Below are 25,401 nucleotides of genomic sequence, written 5' to 3' on the forward strand. Positions count from 1 at the left end.
TAATCAGAGCCGACATAACAATAATAATGTAAGGGAACAATAATAACAATAGTGGGCTTCTATGGGGCATAATAGTAACAATATGGGCACTATATGGGTACATCAATATAATAAGTGGGTTGTACTAATAACAATAAGGGGTTACACTAGTAGTATAGGGGCCTAACATGCCCCTCTCCTTCGAAAAGCATTGTCCTCAACGCTTGAGTAGTTATTGATGTTTCTGTATAAAATTCTTTTCCTCCCATGTGGAATATTCAGTGGGCAAGTTATTCCACCTGATGAGATACTCTGAAATTGATCGATTTCGTAGCTGTCGGGTTCTTGTTTCTGTGACTGCTCCAGGTTCTAATATGATTTTTCCTTCCTCTTCAATTTCTGGAAATATTGTTTGAATTGGGATCTTTTGCAACTTTTGAATAAGTGGCCATACTTCTTTGTCCTTCTTCCATTCATCACTTGCTTCGTTTATCCAATCTGGTTGAATAATAGAAATAGCACAAAACAATGCTTCCACATCCTCATCCTTGAAGAGTCTTCACATTCGGTAAGGTCGCCATTTTTTAAGTGCATGTAGTATTGCCAACATTTCCTTCTGATAAATATCTTGCTTGAGATGTAGCAGTAAAAATACCCAATAACCTACATCAACACATTTTTCACTATGATGTTGATCTACCTGTTGTTTCGTTTGATTTTGCACCGAAGTGGCATTATCCTTTAAAAGTTCGAGAACTTGTTGTTGATGCTCGATGTGATCTTTCATTGCTTGAACCTTTTTCTTCTTGATATGTCCTTCTATCTCTAGAGTTTGAGGAATGGTGATTTCCAACAATCCTTTACAAGATATGGTCGGATTCATTTCTTGACGCTCGATGTGATCTTTCACTTCTTGAACATTTTTCTTCTTGATATGTCCTTCTATCTTGATAGTTTGAGGAGTGGTAATTTCGACCAACGAATTACAAGATATGGTTGGTTTCATTTCTTCTTTCTCAATGTGATATTTCACTTCTTGCACCTTTTTCTTCTTGATATGTCCGTCTCTCTTGAGAGTTTGAGGAGTGGTAATTCTTGCCAATGCTTTACAAGATATGGTCTGATTCATTTCTTCTTTCTCTGGGGTGGGGTCTTGGTGTATATCCTCTTCTTTTGATGTTTCTTGATCCTTTTCTTCCTCCTCTTCATATTCTATGTAAAATAATTTCTTCTCAGCACACTTATGACCTTTAGTGCATTTGCTATCACAATTGTAACAAAGCCCTTTTTCTCTTTTTTCTTCCAATTATTGTGGTGTAACCCTTGTAGGTTGTGGAAGGCTAGGAGAAACAACACTTCCGTCTTTATAGTTGTGAGGGGTATGCTTCCTGGTTTCCATAATTTTTCTTTCCACTATGTTACAAAGCCCTTTTACTCTTTCCAATTGTTGTGGTGTTGCTCTAAAGAAGGTGTTGCTCTTTGTATCCTCATAATGTGCTATCATTTCCTCCATGAAAATTGACCACGTAACAAGTTGTTTACTAGAACAAAGCCCTTCATACCATAAAAATTGATTCGGTTCTAAATATGAAGATGCAATACATACCTTTTGTAATAGTGGTACACCATGTAGATCAAAATATTGCTCCATCTGAAGTATCCAATTTACCAGATCCTTGCCATAAAACTTCCTCATCTTGCTTTTTCTTGATTTTAGGAGCTCGATCTTGAAACGATTGTAACTCTATACTTTTGGATCTTTAAGTTCTGAAATTGTGATTTGTAGTAGCCCTCTGTGTCCTATTTCCAATGCCACCAGTCTGATCCAAATTGGATTCTCCAAGAAAGAGTTATGCACAATCTCCCAAGATGACCAGATTATAGACCTTTCCAGAAGAGCGAACTTGTATGAAGTGCCACGTGTCACTGTTTTGACCTTTGGCTTTGAAAAATATATACAAGAAACTACATTCTGTCCTATTTTTGTAACTTCTTACGAAATTTCAATCTGATACTCAGAGAGAAAGTTATGACGATTTTCCCCAGGTCACCTGTTTGGAATGTAATTCAGGAATCTGTAAAAAGACCAGCTTCCTCAGATCATATCTCCTCCAATATGGCGCGAAAAGCTCTGAAATTTGGACCTGAGGTTCAGATCGATTTCTTATCAAATGGGTTTTTCTTTTAGCTTCTGAAACGTCGTAGAAAAAAATTTATAGCGAAAATTCCACGATGACCTATTTGGAGCAGCGAAACCCTAGAATCCAAAGCTCTGATACCAAATGTTATGAAACCAGCTCAAGAAAAGATAGAAAAGATAGATCAACGCCTTAGAATTTAGCCTCTTCGAGGGGGCAACCTCCTTTACATTACATAAATGAACAATTATTGGATGATAGAAATGAAAAGACCTCCTTTCTATATATAGGAGTCTAAGGGGTCATAACATAATCAGAGCCGACATAACAATAATAATGTAAGGGCACAATAATAACAATAGTGGGCTTCTATGGGGCATAATAGTAACAATATGGGCACTATATGGGTACATCAATATAATAAGTGGGTTGTACTAATAACAATAAGGGGTTACACTAGTAGTATAGGGGCCTAACAGCCTGAGTAGAGAGGGTATTGAGAACACCTAAATTCTGAACTGGGAAATGGTGGGAATTGGCCAAGAGGAGTTAGGTCTCTTCTTCGACCATCTCAACAATCAATCCTTAGCCATTAAGTTCACCAAGGAACAAGAATTTGATGGTTGCCTCCCGTTCCTTCATATTCTTATTTCAAAGAATAGGGATGGTTCACTCTCCCACCAAGTGTTTCAAAAGGAGACACATACGGAGCAATATCTTCATGCCAATTCCCACCATTTCCCGGCTCAGAAGTTGGGTGTTCTCAATACCCTCGCTACTCGGGCCCTAAGGATCTCTGATGAAAAGAGCTTTGAGAAAGAGAAATCCCATCTCCTTAATGTCTTTGTTGAGAATGGTTATAGTAGATACCTGGGTCAGAAGGCTTTCCTCAAAGCTGCCAAAAATTCGTTAACTAAAAAAGATCCTAAAGAACGGGTCCCAGGGGTCCACCTACCATTTGTGCAAGGGACCACTGATAAGATAGCAAGGATTCTTAGGAAACATAATGTTCCCTCGACCTTCAGACCCCTTAACACCATTTGTAACTCCCTCCGGAGTAAAAGCATGTTAATGTGTATCACTTTTTCCCTTTTTGTGGCAAAGAAGTTTTATAAAAATAAATGGAGTTGGAATGTTTACTCTTAAATTTACAAAATCATCAAAAATTAGGTGGTGGAAAAAGAAGACAAAACATGTCAATTTAAATTCAATTTCATGTCATATTTTTTCTAAAATTTCATATATAATTTTTATCTAATTTATTCATTTTCTTTAAAAGATATCATTAATATTTTACATAAATTTTTATGTAGTGACAAAACCGTGACCCCCCATTTCTCTATTGATTTATGTTTTTTAATTCCAATTTCTTTAAGAGATGTGTTGTAAACATTCTAAAGATTGCTAAACAAATTTAAAAATAAAAAGTAAGCATATTTTTTAATTATTATTAAAATACTAGTAAAAATGTTCATATTTTCGTATATATAAAACCACGACCCAAGAAACTACCCTTTCAAGTTTATAAAATCGATTTTTTTTAATATAAATTTGAAAATAACATATAACTAAATGTTAAAATAATTTTTTGAAAAATTTTAAAATATAGTTTATACTTTTTATAATAAAATTTTTAATTATGATTATAATAACGTATTTTATATTATTCAAAATATAATATATAAAATTATTTGTTTAGAAATTCTACTTCTATATATATATATATATATATATATATATATATATATATTTTAAAGAGTTTTAGCATTTCATTTAACTTTACATAAAGTTATTTATATTTTGTGAGTGATTAACCATAGTATTTACCAATATTTACTATGAGTTGACTTATTTGCAAATTTAGTATTTACTTTTTATAACATTATTTATATTTTCTAAACCCATTAAATAGATTCACTATGGCTTTTACCAAAATTTATTGTGAGTTAGCTTTGTTACAAATTTAGCATTTATTTTTTATAATTAACAAGTATGAAACTCAACTCATTTAATTGATATTTTTATATTATTTTTTTTTTTATCTTTTTTCATTTGAGTACTTTTTTGCTTTTGCCATATAATGAGACACATTAACATGCTTTTACATATCAGTGAAGGATCTTATTGACCCCAAGGACATGAAGGGGGTCAATATTATTCCTTGCTCCTGTGGGACCCCCTATATTGGTGAAACTGGGCGCTCTATTAATCAAAGGATTAGTGAGCATGCAGCTGACCTTAAACATAGGAGAACCAAGTCTTCCGCACTTGCAGAGCATGCGGAGAAAACCAAACATCATGTTTGTATTGAGGAGGCCAGTGTTATTGCTAGGGTTTCGCAGTTCCATCACCGAAAATTTAGGGAAGCCCTTGAAATTGAAAAAAGGCTGAGCAATCTTAATAGAGAGGACGGCTGGAAGATTAGTAGCTGGTGGGTCCCAGCCCTGGCTTCCTAGTCGTGTTCTTCCCTTCCTCCCCTCCCATTTTTTATTGCTTGTTTTTGGTTTCTTATTTGTTAGGTTCCCCTTGTTATCCTTTAACCTTATCTCTTTTACCATAGTTCTTTGTTTATATATATTCAAATAATTTTTTATTTTTTTTAAACAATTAACTAAAATGTAAATGTACATTCTTTTATTAAACTCTAAAATAACTATTCTAAGAATAGAATTTTATTTTATTTTATTTTTTTAAATATAAAATTAAAATATAAATTCTCATTATATTAAACTTTAAAATAACAATTCTAACAATAAGATTTTATTTTATTCTATTTTTTTTTTAATTTTTTAATTTTATTTAATTTAATTTATTTTATTTTAAATAAATTAATAAATAAATAAACAATTAAATTAAATTAAATTATAAATTTTTATTATATTAAACTTAAATTTATTTATAACAATCCTAACAATAGGATTTTCTTTTTATTAAACTCTAAAATTAAAACAAATTTGAAATAGTTAATTTAACTTTAACTTATTTTAATTTTTAATTAAATTGCTCTCCTTTCCCTTGGTCCTGTCCTGCTAGCTGTTTCCAAGTCAAGATTAGCCGTTAGTTGGTCAATTGAGCTGTTGCCTAGTAAAATATAGCCGTTGGAGGTTCTGCTCTAGCTATTTAACATGCAGCCTAGATCTAATTCTTCAAATTGTCCTGATGATGAACCACACTGGTTGGTTCGAAATGCGTCGACAAATGTAAGATCATGTGATTTACGCCGAAGAATTTTCTCATAAATCCTCTTAGTATCTTTTGGTCTTTTCTTCTCTCTCTTTCTTTGTGATATCCTATTGTCATGTTGTCGCCTCTTTGCATCTATCTCCAAAGCTACCTTTTCCACAAGTGGGTCTTCCTTAAACTTGTATCTTTGCTCCGTCTCTGTGCCTTCAGATATATTCCTCTTTCCTTTGTCTTGCAGAGGTTTGTTGCTTTCTATTGTTGTTTTTGTCACTCCCTGTGGTGTTGTTGCCTTGCGTGCTACTAGCCACTCCACTACAATGTTGACCGGTTCATTGAGCCTACAGGAGTTGTAACAATATATCCATGGGTCTTCCTCTGGTCAATGACACACCCCGTGGATCCAAGGTGTTAGGTTCTTATACCAATATGAGTCATAATTTTGAATGTCTAAGGTTAAGCCTTGTAATATTGTACATACCTTTGCTTTCTGCAAATGTTTTCCATATTAAAAAAATAAAAATAAAAATGTAAAGAGGGTATGTCCTAAAAGAATAATCAAAGGACAAAAAGGATAAAAAGGTCAAAAAATGAAAATATATGAACCCCAAAGGACAAAAAGAGACCATGAAAGTGTGCAAGTCAAAATGCCACTGCTATTTACTTTCATGCATAATAATGATTGTGTGCAGCTTGTCACTCATGCCACAATCCATGGTAATCAAACTGTTTAATCTTGATTATACCATGCTTTGAATTTTATGTTTATAGTTAGTGAATAAAATTTGACCAAACAATGTAATCTTGGTAGATCATTAGATAGATAGAGTGAATAAAAGGAGCTCATTAGCTTAATCTGAGCCCTTGGATGATATAAGGTTAGTATTAGATAGTTTACTTTGTAAAAGAAAAGAAAAAGATTGATAAGGATTTACTAGCCTAAATGCACCCTAATAAAGTGAAGAAAAATGGCAGGATGAGTAAGTGGGTAAGTAGTAGAAAGGTTGCAGAAATATCATGTGAATATGAAAAAACACTTATGTCATTATCTTAAATACAATTTTCAAATATGCATAAGTGGTAAACAAAGCAAAGGAAATGGTTCACAATATGGTTTATTTAACGCCCCCATCATTCATTTTAACCCTTATAACACTCACTAATTTCCCTTTCATAATAAAAATATTAATGCCTATAGTTCTTTAAGTCAAAGAGGCTCAAAGCATTTTTTTGACTTCTGGCGGGACCGGACCCTCGACTCGATGACTTAAGAAGGAAAGGTGTTAAATTCCCTAGAAATTCATTCATCCCCTCACAAAATCCCTTTTCCTAAGGTTAAATTCTTTTTTTCCTAGGAAAACCCCATGATAAACATATTTTATACAAAAAACCCATCAAATGCATTTATCCTGAGTACTAAGTGTATGGAAAGAACATAATTTTCATATACCTAAGTACAATGCCCCTTCCGCTCATTTCATGTCATATTAACTTTATTATATAAAATTCCTGAAAACCCATTGTCCCGTATATATTTAACTCCTTTATATAAATTAACTTCGCCCCTTAGTTTAGCTATAAACTATATGACTACCCCATCTCCCACAAATATATTAAAACCCCTCCCACAATATTTAAGCATGTATTAAAGCGTCCCCGATGAGATTAAGTTCTAAGATAATCTTATACCACCAGTGATTAGACCCATGGGCCCCCCAAAAACCTTTATGTCTAAATCGCCGTGCAGCTTCGCCTCCCGATCACTGTTGATTATCCCTCCCCCTCATCCAATGACCCGTGATCATATCGGCCATGCCAGATGTCCATCCTTTACCTGCCCGATAAGGTGGTTTTCTCCTGACCCCTGCCGCTACGTGTCAAACGATAAGTGGAATCAGACGGCCCCTCCCAAATACTGCCCGCACCACAAAAGCAGTGCGATGGCCCTCCTAAACCATTTCCCCCATCTAACCGGAAAACCGCCACTATTCATCAATCAATGAACCTGCCAAAATTAACTGTTTTTGCTATAAAAGCCCATTTATCCCTCTTTTCACTCTTTTCGTGCAAATTGCCATTGACAATTCAGAAAAGTTGTTGCAACCCCTGTAACCAACTAATTCGCTCATAGACCTCCACCATTGCTCCACAGATGCTGTAGATAGCCCAGCTCGTTCACCAGTTCGTACCAGAACTGTATGGACCTCTGCAACCTCCATCAACCACCATTTATAGTCAATTTCACCCAATTCCAAGTATTTAACTGTGGAAAACAAACTCCATTGTCAAATTCCAAGTAAATTCACCCTTGTAACACTATTAATTAAGTAAAAAACATCAAATTCACTTTGATTTTTACACTCTGAGCCATAACCATCTACAAAACCATTGTTGCCGTAAAAACTCTGAATTACCCCCCACACTCAAATCCACAAAAACTGAGTATGGTTGCCCCAATTGCAATGGATGTAAGGCCCATCTCTACACCTCACTTGGACCTAGACCACCTTCCTTTTTTTTTTTTTTTTTTTTTTTTTTTTTCTAGTTAAGACTAACCTAAGTACCCACGGGGATTTGAACCAGTGACCTATCGCAAGGAGTGCCTTAACAGTGCACCCATTCACCGTCAATCCAAAACCCCGTGGGCACTAGACCACCTTCCTTTAGCTGATAAAGATTTCCAAATAAAATATACCACTTCCCAAGAGTCCCTGCTCAAAGTACATTGCCAAAGTAGGGACAGATTCATCAACCATGCCAATGAGATTGGCCTTTGGGAGTCAAATTTACCCAAGTACCAGTTCCCCCAAGTCCACATTTTCCCAGAGATTCTACACTACTATCATGCCAATTACATCCCTAAACAGAGAGCAGTCATGTCCCCAAACCAAACCATACTTTTAACCATCACTGCTAAGCCCATAAACGAAATTTTGCAGCTCCAACTAGGGCCAAACGTAACTCCCCTCTCGATTGGAGACTTGTTGGACTAGTATCCCAAGCTTAGTCCTACAAAATTGGCCCAATTGTTCCAAACATTCATAAGAGAAGAAAAACACATCCCAAAGGATTCCCCTCCATATGTAGTTGATATTTTTTCCCATGGGGCCAGAACATTGTAGCCATGATATCTTGTGTTTTGGGATACACCACTAGTGAATACATTGATGAGTTAATCCTTGCCTTCATGTCCATCTACACTCCAGGACAACCTCCTGTTGTCATTTATGACTATGCCCAATTTATAGCTGATAGGATGCATGAGCAATTCCTTAGAATGAGCAATGAAAGAGTTTTCAAGTATTCCTCAGTCTTATATCATATGTTCTTGTATTATCAACCTGATAAGTTCCCATTCACCCTCCAGAAGCTGGACACCAAGGGTCAGCCCAGGTCAGTCATTTTTTGGACCCCATTGGTCCACCAATCTTAGTCTCCATACTCTTATTCTGATTTTATTGATTTATTTGTACACCCAGTCATGGCAATGTTGGCTGGAAGCCCTCCCCCTAGAATGAGTCCAGAAATAAAGAGAGTCCTCCAACTTTCTAAGCAGACCAAAGTGGGTGACTGGTACCTTTATCAGAACCATACAGAAATCAGAATATATGGTTGCATGTTGGCACCATACAAGCTACCAAGATACCTCCCAATGAGGTTGTTTGCATTAGAATACTATAGACAAATCATCAATGCAGATGAAGTAAACTTCATCAATGCCAAGAAGAAGGCCAATTTCAAAATAAAATACCAACTAGGCCCCTTCATATGCAACTCTAGGGAGGCAGGCAAAGAAGCAGACCTAATTCTGCAGAGAATGAAGTTCCAAAGGAGTTTTGTTTGGAGATATGACCCTTTGGAATTCATCACAAAGAAGAGACAAAAGGTCAAGCTAGGACCTTTCATTCACCATCCCATACCTAAAATAGAAGCCTATGCCAACCAAACAGAATGGGTCAAAGGTACCCTAATGGACCAAGACAGCACCAGGGTAGACATAGAGAATGCTCTCATTGATCTCGAAAGACAACTTGATGAGGGTTATTTCCTGCAGGTATCAGAGCAATCACACCAACTAGAGACAACCATGAGTACCCCTCCAGTTATGCAGATTCCTCAAAATGAGGAGAAGAACCTAAAGAGAAGTAGGGGGGAAGCCACTACATCAACAAGAGAAACGTCATACGCTCAGCTAGAAACAAGCCAAGCAAAAAGGCAGAAAATGAATCATGTCTTTGAAAAGGAGGATACAGAGGGCTCAGCTAAGGTCACAAACATAGAAGGAAAAAAGAATCAGGCCTACCACCCCATATGAAGGTATGCAAGAACCTTCCACATCACAGACTCAAATGTTGGAAAGGCAACTTAGTGTTGAAGTTTCTTCCTTTAGAATGCTTGCTGACACAGACCAAGATATCAAGGAAAGAATCAAAGAAATCAAAGCTAGAAATGAGAGGCTTAAGCCCCAAACATATTCTCAATACTTGAAGCTGACTCCCACCAATCAAAAAAGGCTATTGTTAGCCTTTGACATTAAATAGGGAGAGCTGCAGATGACCTTTGTTAAGCCTACAGCCCAGCAGTCAAAGACAACATCAGATTTCAAAAGGTTAGATTTTGAAGTGTTGGCAAGGGATATTCATACCATAGACCAGATTGAACTGCACAAACAGGTGGGAGAGATGATATAATCTACCCTGATAGGTAAAGCCATAGCTTCTCACTAGCTACAAAACTCTCTAAACAACATTTCGACGCAATTTCAGGTATAAAATGCCTCCTCACAGGCCAAGGATACTAGGATCAAGTCCTTAATGGACTTAGTGATTGAATTGGGACACGATCCCAAGGATATAAAAGCCACGTAATAGCTTATTAAAAATAAGAACGATGATATAGCTGCATTGAAGAAACAACTAAAAATACCTCAGCTACAGCATCCACAAACATTGGAAGTCCTACAAGCCTAGTAGGGGCATGAAGAACTCATGGACTTAGTCTTAAAATTGAACGATCAACTAAAAGAGACTGAAAAGGAATTGGATGCTTTAATCCAATTAAAACAAGAAGATGTGGCCACTTCTTCAACAAATGTTATCCCTACAGTCTCCACAATAGTTCCATCCACACTAGCAACATCTTTGGCACCTACAACTCCACTTGCAATAGCCTTGCCAGCAACAGCCTTGCCAACAACAACATAATCTACATCAGCAGTAGGTGCATCAGGAGAGAAAGCAACAGAACTAGTCAAAGCCATGGAAGAGATGTCTATCTAGGCTACTGAAATGAACAGGTTAAGAGAAAAGGTTGCAAGTTTGGAAACAGACTGCAAACTTGCCCAACTGAAGTAGAAAGAAGAAGCACAAAAAGCCCAAAGAATGAGGGAAAGGATCAAAGTCTTAGAGAAAGACTTGACACTGGAGAAACCCCTAGGGAAAACCAAGGAAATGTTGTGGGCCAATATCATTGACTCCATCAAGGATATTTGGCCCTCAATTCAAGTTATTTTTGAACAAATAGAGTTAGTAAAGATAGCTACAAAAGCTATCCAGAAAGTGAAGGAGGAGTTGGGAGATAAGCCAAAGGATGCCAATAGACTCATCCACTTCCTCAAAAACAAGAATATATATGAGCTCCATGAGCTAAATATATAATATAGGACTGCGACCATTTTAGAAATAAGGAAGGTCCTCTCCAAAAGGAACCTTATGCTTAACTTAGAAGAAAAGTGTCACAATATGCAGGTAGCCATTAATAGGTTCATGGCTAAATTCCATATTTTAAGGGAGAAAGGTCTGCCCAGTCCTATGGTTATCAATGACAAACTCATGACATAGTTAGACTATGATACCAGACTCAGATAGTTGGAAAAGGAGCAAGCTAGCTCTTCATCCATAAAAGCATTGCCAACAGGCAAAGTTTTGTACAACACATTTGAAAACTTGTTTTTCCTGGAGCATGAGATCAAACATTTATTCCTCACCAAGCCCAATTTTTCCAAATATACTGAAGCTGATGAAATATATAAGAGAATGATGAATGTAAAGTTACCTGATGCAGAATGGTGGGAGATAATGATAGATTTATTGGGATAAATTTACTACACAGTAAAAACATAACAGTCAGGTAAAACAGGTAAAAACAACACATCAGGGTCAAAGAGTATCAGGGTTAAAGAGTATCAGATGAAAGGTAAAAGTTAAAGAAGACTCTAGTGTGAAACACTACAACAACAAGCCAACATAAAGGGCTACACTTCAACAATAAAGGCCAACACAACCATAATAAAAGGGACAACATGAAACAGTTCATTAGTTGTCCCTATCTTCTTGCAAGAATATATTTGTATTTCCTAGAGTAAATCTCAAATTCTTTTGAGATATTTTGTAATAATTTTTTGTATAAATACTTCACAATTCAAAGTATGTAGGGTGGATTCCAAAACATTTCTATAGACTTCTTATTCTTAAGTTTGAAATTCTATTGTACCAATGACTGGATCAGCTAGCTGGATCAAGGAATAAAGATCAGATATTTCACTGGATTCTTGTGTAAAGCAAAGTTCAAATAAGTATTCTCTCATGTTCAATGTTATTTTTCTTTAAGTTTTTCCACAATCTTACTTGTATCTCTAAAAATCTGAATGTTATAACATGGAATGATATCTTAGAAATTGCTTAGCTGCACTCTGTTTTGACTGTTATGCATATTGAATGTTTTCTTCAGTAATCTAAGTTAAGGAATTCTTGATTACTCCTTAGTTTAGGTAGTTCCTTCTGGTCTATAGCAAAGGATTCTTAATTTCCCTTTGTTCATGATTATCCTCTATTCTTTATTTTAACCCTGGTCTAAGAATTCTTAAGTCCTCTCTCACCTTGGTTAGGATCATTTCACCCATTCGACCTAAAGATTTTCACTTTACTTTCCTAGCCTGCCTTGTGAACATTCCCTTTAATGAATTGATCCAGTTCTACTATCCATTTGTTGAATCCATAGCCCAATGGCTTAAATACCTTGGTCTATCCATCTGTTCCAAGAATTCCACCACCCAACCTTCAATTCAAAATAAAAACCCCAACGAACATTAAGAACTAGCCTAAAATCCCAACAAACATAGCTAAATCATATAGAGAGAGCCCTCTCTGAGTCATAGGTTTGCTAGAGCCTACACCTAAAGGATTGGTTTGTGGTTATCTCGGTTTATTCCTTCTTCTGATAACTTCTAAGGAAAATTCTAAGTGATAACACAAGGATAGTACACTCTCACACTATGGTCCCTACATAAACCATGTGGGTCGTACAATTAAAACTCCTGGTGTTGAACTTAAACTTCTTGAAGTCTTCCACTTTGGCATCTCCTTCTTTCAAACTTCCAATCGCATACAACCCAATTCGCACATGAAGCGTGGGCCATGGTGCCTTCTTCTTCTCGTGCAATCGAGCTGACAACCCTGTCGAGATGTGGCATGCAACCTCTTGCATGACCAACTTGTCCGTGGCAAACCTCAGCAACACATGAAGAGCGTTATCCATTCTTTACATCCTGATGAAGGTTCCCTCAGGTGAGGTGCACCAATTTGTAATGTTTAGCAATGCCTCCTTTGCTACCTGGGATATTGTAATGTCCCCAGAAAACTGTAAATATTTTATTTTACCACAGTAAGAACAAACTGAATAATTATTGTGATTACTTGTTTGAGTTGAATAATATTGTTAATTGTTGAAAATGAGAAATGATTTGAGTATTAACAAATCTTGTGACTTCTCATGGAAGGAAGTTGAAAAACGTAGTTGTTGGAAAAAAACCCTAACTACCTCCCCTAACTGTGAAATGCTCCCAAAGAAAAGGGAGTGGGGGGAAGGAAAAACTATGCTGAAATGTCAGGTGGTAAGGGGAAAATTGCTAAGTTTGGTGATGACCAGATAGCATAAGCACTGTGTGCAAGCAACCTGTAGAAGACAGAGGTCTTGCGAACAAGCTTGGGGGGAGATTTGGTCCCAAAAGACAAATCCGACGGACAGGAGGATGACCAACAGCAGAAAAAAGAGATGACCTCTACGATTGGAGTTCTTTACTTTAAACCAATTCAGGTAAGTGGTACCTTCTGGGAAATTAATCTGTTGCACAAAGCTAAATTATGTGTCCTTCACTGTGAATAGAAAATATGTAGTGGAGTGTGTTTAGTCAATTTAGTGTTCCTAAATTGATGTCATTAATTGTCAACCCGGGGCTCGTAAGCTGATGAAGTGAAGGTGTACTATATGTACTTAAGCAACCTCTTAGATCTTTTTGTCGTTTGGGGGTGTTGTTTGTGGTCAATTTATCTTCCTAAGATGGAATGGAGGTTTTATAAATAGATGAGTGATAGTGTGTGTAAGGTGATTTCTAAATGAGTGAGTGTGTGTTACTGGTGGTTTCTAACTACCTTCTAAACTTGCAAAGAAAGAGCTTGAAAGAAATAACTTGAAATGAAACTGAAAGCAAAGCATAGAAACCACTTTCTAATGGCACTAGTCACTACTCATGCTGCTGCAATAAAAAGGTAAGAAAAACCACTTTAAAGACCAATTATAATGTTCATCTCTTCCTAACACTCTGCTTCCAACATATAGTACTATGTGAAACACGATTAAGAAGTAGTTAGATATAAGTCTCAAAAGTAATCAAGCTCTAAGATGACAAATTATAACACCACTTTGCCTCTCTCCAACATTCTGCTTCCAACATACATTGTAATGTGTAACAAGTGAAGAAAGAGTTAGTGATATAAGTCAAAAACTACTCAAAGCAAGCTGTAATTTATTAGTATTCTGATCTCTTAAAGATGAACAACTTATGATAAGGAGACCATCAATATGTTAGCATACAACTTGAGAAACTAAACTAGAAATCAAGCTAGAAAAACAGAGTAAAGGCAACAACTATGAATATGACAACTGAAAATACCATTAGAGATAAAGCAAATACAACAAAGACACACAATCCCAGGCTAACACCTACAGAAAACAATCCTGATCAGTTAAAGTAAATGCTGGAAATGAAATGACAGTGAAAGTAAATCAAAACTGTACATGTATTAAAGAAAAGGAAAATTGCTGAATTCAAAAGAAGGAAATGGCAAGAACCTAAAGGTAAATTTACTGTACAAAGGCCGTTATGAATGGGGGCCCTCCATCCACAAAACCAAAGGAAAGATCAGCTACTTGAAGGAGTCAAAACAGCACAGTCTTCTATTAACTCATATGCAGAAATTACAGTAAAAAGTGCTGAAACAGCAGCTTCAAAACAGAGTTTCTGTACACACTAAAATTGTAGCAATTGCATAAACAAAGCAACTAAAAACTAATCCTTAAGCGTACGCAGACGCTGGATTTTATAGGCGTATGAACAACTGCCTACTGCGTAAAACATGAAACTAGAAATTAACTGACAGTCATGCTAATTAAAGGTACAACAACACGTCAATAGGTCCGTGCGTTATCTGGAGGCTTATGTCGTCATGGAGGGTGAATCCAAAGTTAGATCCTGTCTCCCATAACCTACATAGCGTGGAGGAATCGCCATCTGGAGTGACGTGACCTATCAGCTCACGCAGCACCGTTTGAACTGGCTTTGTTGACCGAAGTTTGATCCACGTTGACCGGAGGTGTGCGTGGCGTTGCTGACCGAACTAATAGCATAGGAACCTTTAACACCTTCATTCCCACGTGCCCATGTGATTCGTTTTTCAAAATGACACGTGGAACATAGAGATCAATGAAAAGGCTGCGGAATTGCTGAATGGCTGCAGAATTGCTGTGCATATGTCAAAAATCTAGACAAACAGTCAAACATTAGCAAAGTTAACCAATCATGCTTAAAGACATCAAATGTAATGATCTGGATAGGTTTATGGGGAAAATAGGGCAAAAGAGAGAGATAAGTGAGGAAAAGCTGTAGGTAGTGATAGATAATTAGGTGCAAGTTAGAGGCTCTACAGAGTGCTTAATGTTGAAGTGATACCTGGAAATATTAATATTAGGGTTATTACTTGTACTTTATCTACCGGAAACCAAAACATTAGATTCAGAACCAACTGGTCACCTTAAGTACTAGTAATATTTTACAGTAGAGTTAATATATGTTCGGAACTAGAGAATTTCTATGATCTGGAACATACAAGCTGTAGAATTATGATCTGTACAGGTCTTTTAATGTTGGAAAATTGATTATAGTAGAACCACTGTTGTAATGAACTGGTGAACGATTTCTCTGTTGATTATGTAAAATTTTAGAACTACAAATTAGAAATTTAACCAAGAGTCCACATAATAGAAAAGGAAGATTACTAAGATTTCTAGTACCCAAAATGAGGTAAAGGGTCAAATCCATGGGTTAGGTAACCCAGGATTAAACCCTGGAGAGCCGAAGTATGATGCCATAAGAAGGGTCGATGTAGCAGGGGGTTATAAGGGTAGTTACCCTAAAGCCGCACTGGGCTAGCACACCTAAGGAGTTGACTGATAAATAAACTCTAAAACTCTGCAAGATCTTCCTAAACCCTATACGAGAATGAAACCCCATAGTGTTAACTTTGACAGAACAAATCCCCGAACAAGTTAACTAAAATACCAGATATTAAATCGAAAAACAAAGAACTATAGACATCCCATTTTCGAAAAGGGCAATTACCAAATTGATTTTAACACGGAGTCACATAATTTGAAAAGCAATGAAAATAAGTGAAACCCTGACTCATGGTTTCCATAGCAAATTCTAACCATACCAAACTGTACAGAAAATGTGAACAATAATATCATGGATAGTTTAAGGAATAGCAAACATATGTTTTTCATACATCGAACCAGATTTCAAATTTATATTTCATATGGAACCAGAACCATAGGACATGAAGGAAAAAACATAAACGGCTTCAAACCCCAAGAGGTCTTCCAAATTAGATTAACAGGTCTTAACCAGAGAGATGTAAATCTTTCACAAAAACTTAAACATGGAAAATTATGCCGGCGTGGCCATAGTCTCAAGTCCCGCAGCCAGATAGTAAACCCTTGATTAGATAGAGGAAATGTTCATGCATACATCTCTTAAACAACTGTAGGCATTCGCTTGATAACTATTAACAAATAACTGTGCAATAAGATCCCGTTTTCACTTCAAAACCGAAAAAAAGGAAAACTAGTAAAACTCTGGAGAGTTGTATCTCTAGCCTCAAAGCAACTAGAGAGTCCCTTCCTTCCTCTGAAGATGAGTCATCGAGTCCATCTACATCACCAACATCATCAGGATCTTCTAGCAGTTCATCCGCATCTCCAAGCAGCAGCAGTTCTTCAGACAGTGAGTCTCCACATTCTTCACCTGAACGATGTACATCAGTTTATATTAATCCTCTTTACAATGATGGGTACTTTACAGAAGCACAAACAAGTGAGCACCAACTTCCAAAATGGGCAGTTCAACTTTTGAAAGATGTAAAGCCTGATGAGCAGAATAAAACTGGCACCAGAAGGGCACATAGAAGTGAAGGCAATTTTGCCTTGATAGCAAATGATTTTACTGAACCTTCCACATACAAAGAGGCAGTAAAACATAAAGAATGGCAACAGGCTATGGTTGACGAATATAAAGCAGTAATTGATAACAACACTTGGAAACTTGTTGAATGTCCAACAAATGTTAAACCCATAGGATGCAAATGGGTTTACAGAATTAAGTATAACCATAAGGGTGAACTTGACAAGTATAAAGCACGACTTGTCACCAAAGGTTTTGCGCAGCAGGAAGGCATTGATTATGAAGAAACCTTTGCTCCAACAGCTAAATGGAACACCATCCGATTAACACTTGCATTGGCCGCTCAAAAAGGATGGAAAATTCATCAAATGGATGTGAAAAGTGATTTTCTCAATGGGGATTTACAGGAGGACGTGTATATGACCCAACCACCAGGTTTTGAAGTTCAAGGACAAGAACATAAAGTCTACAAATTGATCAACGCTTTATATGGGTTAAAACAAGCTCCCCGAGCTTGGTATGCAAAGATGGATGATTACCTTAAGAAAGTTGGTTTTCATCACAGTGAATCTGATGATACTTTGTATGTGCGACAACAGGGAAAATATTTGGTAATTCTTGTTATGTATGTAGATGATTTGATCATCACTGGCAATCATGATGATCATATTGCATAGGTAAAAAAGGAGTTACAAGCAGGTTTTAAGATGACAGATTTGGGATTACTTCACTACTATCTTGGAGTTGAAGTCTTCCAACGTGCACATCATATTTTCATTTCATAGAGTAAGTATGCAGCAGAGGTTCTTCAGCGATTTGGCATGCAAGATTGCAAGCCCGTTCTCACCCCCATGGAGCAAAACTTGAAACTTTCAAAATTTGAAGGGGGGGAAAAGGTGGACAGTACAACTTACAGGCAGTTGATTGGCAGCTTGATTTATTTGACAAATACTCGTCCTGATCTATCTTATGCAGTCAGTATTCTTTCACGTTTTATGCAGGAACCACGAGACAGCCACTGGAATGCAGCCAAAAGAGTTCTTCGATATATCCAAGGAACAAAAGATTTTGGTCTTCTTTACACAAAGACTAAAAATTTTGTACTTGGTGGATATTCTGATGCCGACTTTGCTGGGAGTATTGATGATCGAGCATCAACATCAGGTTATTTAATGAATATGGGGTCAGCAGCAGTATCTTGGAGTTGTAAGAAACAAGCTACAGTGGCCACTTCTTCAGCAGAAGCAGAGTACATTTCAGCATGGGAAGCAGCATGTGAAATTGTTTGGTTGCGCCGAATTTTGCAGGACTTGGGCATTTCTCAGGCAGAAGCTACATCATTGTTCATTGACAGCCAGTCAGCCATCAAACTTGCCAAGAACCCAGTTTTTCATTCAAAGACAAAGCATGTGGACACCAAGTATCATCATATCAGGTCGCTCATTGCCAAAGATGTCCTCAAACCAGTTTATTGTCCTTCCGAAGATCAGATCTCCGACATTTTCACCAAACCGCTTGGCAGAATAAAATTTACTAAGTTCAGGGATGAACTTGGTATCTGTTGTAATGTATCTTTGGATCATAGGGGGGAATGTTAGATGATCCAAAAATACTTTTTTATCATAGGTTATAAAATTAGAATAAAATTAGAATAAAATAATTATTAATTTAAGATATTAAATTAATAATTATTATTCTAGAATGTTTAATTATTTAATGGAGACTTTTAGAATTAGCATATTGTTGTAACTAGATATGACTCTCCAAATGTGTCGTATCTTAGGCTCTATTTTAGGAGATTAGTTAGCTAGTTGGTTTGAATGGCATTTAATGTAAATGGACACTTGTTATTTAATAAGTGATCCATAATTAGAGGTAGTTAGGACATGGAGCTTATAAATAGCTCATTGCAAGAGTGTTTTGTTGTTCGGGTGTAAACTCTTGCAAATCAATTATGTAATTGTTTTTTTCTGATTAATAAAATTACGTGTCTGAGGACACTTCTGCCATTAACAAGCACCAGGCCGAAGATAATTCTTACCCAGAAACCCTCGGGCGTTGAAAACATGCAAGGGAACCACCATACAATAACAGTTTGTAGACCTCGGACCCATAGCCGAGACTCCTACAGTTAAAATACACCGCAAATATCGTTAGCCACAGAGCTAGAATAGCAGGGAATAGATAATCAACTGTAAAAAAAAAAAAAACATAACAGAGTCACATCTGTAAGCAACGCTTACCCGGGGTACATTCGCTGGAGGAAAACCATAACCCTGTTTCTGAAAATCCTCCATCCGCATTGTAGCTCTGGATCAACAAACTGAGCAGGCTTGCAAGAGGAGAAGAGGATCTGGAGTAGGTGCCAAGGAAAGAAAGAGTAAAATGAGGCATAGCTCCTGCGAACAGGGATGTGTAAATCTCCAGAAAGAGCCCAGCCATAGGATTGTGAACCCAGGTCTTCCACCATCGATGCAACGAGAGACTCGAGATGTGCAGCTGTGGTAGGATAGGCCTACCCGTGCCACGTACTAGGACAGAGCAGGAATTTAATGCCATAACCAATATCAACACCAATGTAAAGTTTAACAAGTTGTAAGCTGGGATGAATTAGACAGAATGAACGCATAACACTGAGACTGTTAGCAAGCGGTGTGGTTGGAATTCCCATCACACGGTTAAAATTAATGAAGCCCAATAAATGATGGCACTTTAATCCAAAAACCGATAACCCAAAATTTAATGAGAGATCTTATCATATATACGTTTGTACTTACACCTTGAATAGTATTGTATAGTGCTATAACAATTGAAACATTGATGTATATTAAAAAAGAAAAATTGTCTTGATTATTTTTACCATATGTATGATGTGGAGCTGTGACAAGTGGTATCAGAGCCCAAGTTACCAAACTGTGGCCTCTGGCAAATATACTAAGTGAGAACAATCAGTTATATTTTCTTCTTTTTGTTTTCTACCTGTTGTTAACCCACTAATTTGTTGAGAACAGGAAACAAGATGACAACAGATTATGAGGAGAACAGATAGTGTTCCACACAGGAATGTGGTTGGCCTAGGACCTACAACATTCCCTGAAAATAATCCTGAAATATGGGTGCAGTTAGGAGAGGAGGCTCGCAACACCAATCTTACGATATTAGAAACAATTCAGGAATTAAAGAATGAGATGGCCCGCCTATGGGAGGACAATGCAATATTAACGATGGAACAGGAAAAAATCATGAAAAGCCTATCTGACAAGCTGTTATGTAAAAAATTAGTTAATTTTAGGCTATTATTTAATTCTAGGTTTAATTCGATGAAAGGGCACGATCATAAGATCATGCCCTTTCCCAAAGGGTGCCCATGGTGGTATATAAGCCAGGCAACCCATTGTAGACATTCATCATCGGTAATTTTCATCTCTTTAATAAAATATTTACATATAATTTCTACGTATCTTAAAGTTCTCTGCTTCATCTGGTATCAGAGCAAGTTCGATTGCTGGCTTCTTGCTGCATACGACCTCCGATTCTCCTCAACCCTACGTCTCTGCTCGTGATCACCATTGCATCAGCGTACCCTTCATCGTCCGCTATCTAATTACATCCGCAAACCCCACTCACTGTTGCATCTATCCGCAAAACCTCGAATTCCCATCCACTGCTCTTTCCACCACTCCCCGCTGCATAAGCCACCAAACCCCTATCCGCTCTCTTTCGTTGTCCCTATCCATCCACTCATCGTGTAGCTGCCACCGTCCGCTATACGACAATTTGTTGCTGCCCAGACTTACCAGCTGCGTGGAATAAACATCTGCGGGAGTCGAAGTGTAATCTGCCCACGGCTGCCGCCAATCGACGTGGCCGTTGATCTCCAGCGTTTCATTACATTAAATAGCGGTAAACGTAAATTCAATATTACCTTTTCGTTATATATATAGTTATAATATATAAATAACTATATTATATAGTTATATATTATACACTATATATATATATATATATTATAGTTTGAAAATTTTATATAACATTATTTAAAAAAAAAAAAAATTAATTAAATTAAATTATTAAATTAATTTAATTTAATTATTAAATTAATTAAATTAAATTTAATTATTTAAAAAAAAAAAAAGACGGGAAGGAAAAATATTTTAGCTGGCAAATAAATACACGCCTCCGCAAACCCGCTCAATGTCGACAATGACAATGGTGGATTTCCAAAAAAGGTTGTTGGATGCAGAGCAAAAGATAAATAACAACCACGACGAGGTTAGTAAAAGATTAAATGAAGTCGAGAGCAAGCTTGGGGAGCAAGCAGACAAAATCAAAAATCTTGAAGATACGACAAATCGAATAGAGATAAAGATGGAAAGTCAACATGTCCAAACAGGAGTAAACTTCAGAGAAGTATTAACAATGCTGAAAAGTCTATGTAAAAAGTCGAATTGTACACCCGAAGAGCTATTAAAAGAAGGTGAAGAGAATCAAGAACACCTCTCATTAGATTCAACAAAGTCAACAGATTCTCATGAAAAGGTTGAATCCCCAAGAAAATCAGCGACACCCCACCAAGAAGCAAGTAACACGACCTTTACAAACAAGCAATTTTGGGATACCCTTACTAATCAACACCCTCTTTTTGCTCAACCATTAGCCACATACCAGAAGAGGGCAAAGGTTGAGATGCCTAAATTCGATGGAAACGAAAAAAACAATGTCGCATGGATAAATAAAGCAGAAGAATACTTTGAGATATATGACATCAATGACGATGACGAAAAGCTCAGGCATGCATCCATGAAAATGGAAGGAGAAGCATATAACTGGTATATGTGGTGGAAAAAGACAACACACGTCATTAGCTGGAGAAAATTTAAAGATGCATTCTTCAAATGATTCCAAGGTGTAAAGGAAGAAGAATTCTTTTCAAAACTCATCAAATTATGACAAAAAGGAAGTGTGGATGAATACACTCAAGAATGGGAGACCTTAGTAACACGAGTACCTAGGTTATCAGAATCTCGTCTAATTCAGTCATACATCTCAGGACTCAAAACCCATTTACAAGCAGAACTTGAGATGCATGACATTACATCTATAGAAGTAGCAAGACGAAAAGCAAAAACAGCCGAAAAGAAATCCGAACCAATATTTTGGTCAACAACGGAAAACACTTATGCAAGACGAAGGATACCCCAGTATGTGGACTCAAATAATACAAGATATGTTCCACCACATCATCGTGAAGATGAAAAATCTAATGTGGAAATGCAAAGCATAAAAGAGGGTAAATGTAAACGCAGTGGTGAGAAGTGGGACCCAAAACATAGATGTGCTAAAGGAAAAGAACCAAAGAACCTATATAATTGTGAAGCAACCAATGATTCAAACAGTGAAGATTATGACATAGAAGACACAGAAGACGCCCCAAAATTCTCACCAGAATTAGATGACGGAAGTATTCCGCAAGTGTCATTATCAGCTATGACAGGTATATCACAACCTCAGACTTTAAAGTTAAAAGGACACATAAAGAAGAACAACGTAGTGGTTCTCATCGACTCTGGAAGCACACACAATTTTTTAGATGCAACCGTGGCAAAGAGACTCAATATATTTTCATTTCCCTTACCAAACATGAAAGTGATGATAGCTAACGGTAAAAAGATTGAAAAGGTGGGAAAATGCCATAAGGTTAAATTGCAGATTCAAGACTTCAGTTTAGAGTTTCCGTTTTTCACAGTACCGTTAGGAGGAGTAGATGTAGTCTTAGGTATCCAATGGCTACGAACTTTAGGTACTTATGCCACCAACCATCAAGTACAATTTATAAAATTCAAATGGGGAGGTCAGAAGTACAAGCTACACGGATTCCAACCACCAAAAAATCAAGTTACATCATCATCCCAGATGATGAAGCTGAGTCGAAAAGGAGCACCTACTTATGTAGTACAATGTCACCAATTATAAATGATATCTGCAAATATGACCAGAGAAGAATCACCAGAGATTCAAGACCTACCTATGAAGATGCCGCCTAATACGGAAATTGAGCGTAGAACAGAAGTTAAAACAGAGTCAGACCTTGTCAACATCAAGCCATACCGATATCCACATCTCCAAAAAACGGAAATTGAGAGATTAATCCAAGACCTTTTACAGTGTGTGACTTTGATCATTTTGGAATATATAATCAAGTGGAAAGACTTGCCGAAGAAAACGCTTCATGGGAGAATGAAGCATTTTGTCAACAACATCCGTCGTTACGTATGCTTTGAGGACAAAGCATTCTTTCGAGAGGAAGGCAATGTTATGTAAAAAATTAGTTAATTTTAGGTTATTATTTAATTCTAGGTTTAATTAGATGAAAGGGCACGATCATAAGATCATGCCCTTTCCCAAAGGGTGCCCATGGCGGTATATAAGCCAGGCAACCCATTGTAAACATTCATCATCTGTAATTTCATCTCTTTAATAAAATATTTACATATAATTTCTGCGTATCTTAAAGTTCTCTGCTTCACAAGCAGAATCAGTGCCAGCCGAACCCCAGCCCTGAACAGGTACGAGTGTCAGAAGAACAAGGCTACCACATGGACTAGGAAGAAACAGAAGGAGGGGAATAGAATCGAGGGGAAAATTCGGATAATGCCTCTGAGCACCCAACATCAAAAAGGCAAGGGATATAATTACAAGGGGAGTTTTGGAAAATAAAACCGCAACTCTTTGATGGAGAGCTGGAGGAGGCAGTCAAAGCCTGGTTGATTAACATGAATAAATATTTCCAATTATATGAATATGATCACAACCTCAAAGCGCAGTTGGCCATTTTCCAATTGCAAGGGAAGGCCACTTTGTGGTGGGAGGAGGTCAAGATTGTATGAGGGGTAAGTGAACAAAATATAACTTGGGAAAAGTTCCAAAAATATTTCAAGGAAAGATATTTGACTGAACAATTTTACGACGAGAAAGCAAGGGAATTCCATGACCTGTGGCTTGGACAACAAACAATGGATGAGTTTATCACCCGATTTACCTCTTTACTCCATTATGTACCTTACATACGAGAGGAAAAGGCTAAGGTACAACGGTTCGTCAGTAGTTTACCCTTGGCGATGAGGGAAAGAATTGAGTTTGATAACCCAAAAACGATGGATGAGGTTATACGAAAGGCCAGGATATGCTATCAGCAAAGCAAGCAGAAGGGAGAAATTCTGGGAAAGAGGTGGGCTGACAAGAAAGGTAATAAGATTGCTGTGGGCACTAAGGGAAATCGTGGCAGTGTTAGCAAAGGATTTCCCAAAGGGAAAAACAACAGGAATCTGCATAAAAACCAGCTCAGATTGAAGCCACCCACTAAATCTAGATTCAGCGAGAAATCTGGTAAAATTGATAATGAAGGGACAGCGAGACCTCCAGTACAATGCTAGGGATGTGGAGGGCCTCATTACGTTAAAAACTATCCTCATCGAAAGGGTACTGAACAGGTTTCACAGATCCATGAAGCATCTACGGTTGGTGACGTGGCCCAGAGTATACCGAAAATTAATGCCGCTCTTGAAGATCATCAAGCAGAATACCAGCCGACTATGGTGGAGTTTGAAGGTAAGATCTTTGATTATACTATATCTGTTTTAATTGATCCTGGAGCTACATTAAGCTATGTTAGTCCTAAGGTTGTGGAACAATGTAAATTACAAACTGTCAAGTTTAAAAACCCTTGGCTAGTATAGTTGGTAACAGGGGCAAAGAGACATGTGTTAGCTAAGGTCAATAACTGCCCTTTGAAGATAGCAGGTCAGCCTTTGATGGAAAATCTAAACGTACTTCCCCTTGGATTGTATGACGTGTTGATAGGCATGGACTGGTTGGAAAGATGCTGGTCCATTATAAACTGTAAAACAAAAACTATCTGCTACAGGAATGAACTAGGAGAAAAGCAGGAGATGCAAGGTATTCTAAGGCCAGTGCAGATTCGGCCAATAACCGCCTCTCAATTGGCAAAGTGTATCAGGAAAAGATGTCAAGTTTATGCCATTCAAGTTGGTTATGCCAACTCAAAAGACAAGACTGCCACCTTGGAAAGTATTCCAGTGGTTCAAGAATTTGCAGATGTGTTCCCTGAAGAGATACCAGGACTGCCACCCAAGAGAGACATAGACTTCACTATCGAATTGGTGCCAGGGGCAGCCCCAGTGTCCTGAGCTCCTTATCGAATGAGCACACCAGAATTAATAGAATTGAAAATGCAATTTTATGAGTTGTTGGATAAAATTTACATCTGCCCCAGTGTGTCGCCCTGGGGAGCCCCCGTGTTGTTCGTTAAAAAGAAGGATGGGACCCTTCGTATGTGCATGGACTATCATCAATTGAATAAATTGACAATTAAGAATAAGTACCCTTTACCCCGTATTGATGAACTTTTTGATCAAGTAAAAGGGGCAACCGTATTCTCAAAAATTGATTTACGATCAGGATACCACCAGATCAGAATCAAAGAGGAAGACATAGCCAAAACTGCCTTTAGAACTCGCTATGGACACTATGAGTTCGTGGTATTACCCTTTGGGTTAACCAATGCCCCCG

Source organism: Pinus tabuliformis, chromosome J (genome assembly GCF_031772625.1).
Source record: "Pinus tabuliformis cultivar Carrire ecotype Pingquan chromosome J, CPIR1, whole genome shotgun sequence".
Classification (NCBI taxonomy): Eukaryota; Viridiplantae; Streptophyta; class Pinopsida; order Pinales; family Pinaceae; genus Pinus; species Pinus tabuliformis.